We start from the raw sequence: 929 nt of genomic DNA, 5'->3' as shown, positions 1-929 counted from the left end.
GGGATAGTGAAGCAAAGCTTTGGAAATTATTAACATTTATTATGAACATTGGAAGTACTAGCACTTCCAAAAAAAAGTAAATGTAAACATTGAAACACTATAATGAACATTTATTAACAAATGGTAAGATGCAATCAAAATTGTTTGCTTCACTCCTACAGTTACATTGAATATTTTAAGAATACTTCAAAAATTCTGAAGAAGTATACCACAACAAAATTTTTGGGCAAATAAAACATTTCAAAAAAGAATCTTTTTGCATACCAAAAAAGTTTTCCTTCAGATTATTAATATAATCTGATATTTACAGTTAATAATAACCTTTCATCAATCTGAACACTTAATAATTACAATTAAATATAGAATGCTATTCAATCTAAAACATTACAATGTCATAGGACAAAATGCCAAAATTCATGTTTTTATATAACAATATTTTCACAACAATAGTAAGGATGTGGAACAAGCTGATACCTGTGGTTACTAAACAGAGATATGACCTATGCTGATTTCCTATAGCACTGTGTGAAACATCTAAATAAAGATGAAAAAAGATAATAAATATGTCATTCTAAAAACTGTTATACTCTAGAATAAATGACAATTATAGGTTGGGCAAATTATCTTACACTGATAGTAAGCTGCACTGTATAAATACTGATAAATTGAATTTAAAATTAGAACATAATTTAATAGGCTGCAGTGTAAGTACTGGTAATTTAGAAGGAATTTAATTATATAATTATGCCTTACTTACAAGGTGTTTAAAGAGTTTTGCAGTGAGATTAAAAATGTCACTGGAAAGGTCTTTTGTGCATCACAGACTATACTAGGAAGGAAAGTAATCTACTCTAGTGGTTTGTGATTGATTATACACTTTTATTATGGTTCTCACTGTCTGAATTTTACATTATAATACTGCTGTAACA

Source organism: Penaeus monodon, chromosome 32 (assembly GCF_015228065.2).
Source record: "Penaeus monodon isolate SGIC_2016 chromosome 32, NSTDA_Pmon_1, whole genome shotgun sequence".
In the NCBI taxonomy this organism is placed as follows: domain Eukaryota; kingdom Metazoa; phylum Arthropoda; class Malacostraca; order Decapoda; family Penaeidae; genus Penaeus; species Penaeus monodon.
The sequence above is the reverse complement of the archived record's forward strand: the minus strand, read 5'-3'. Positions refer to the sequence as shown.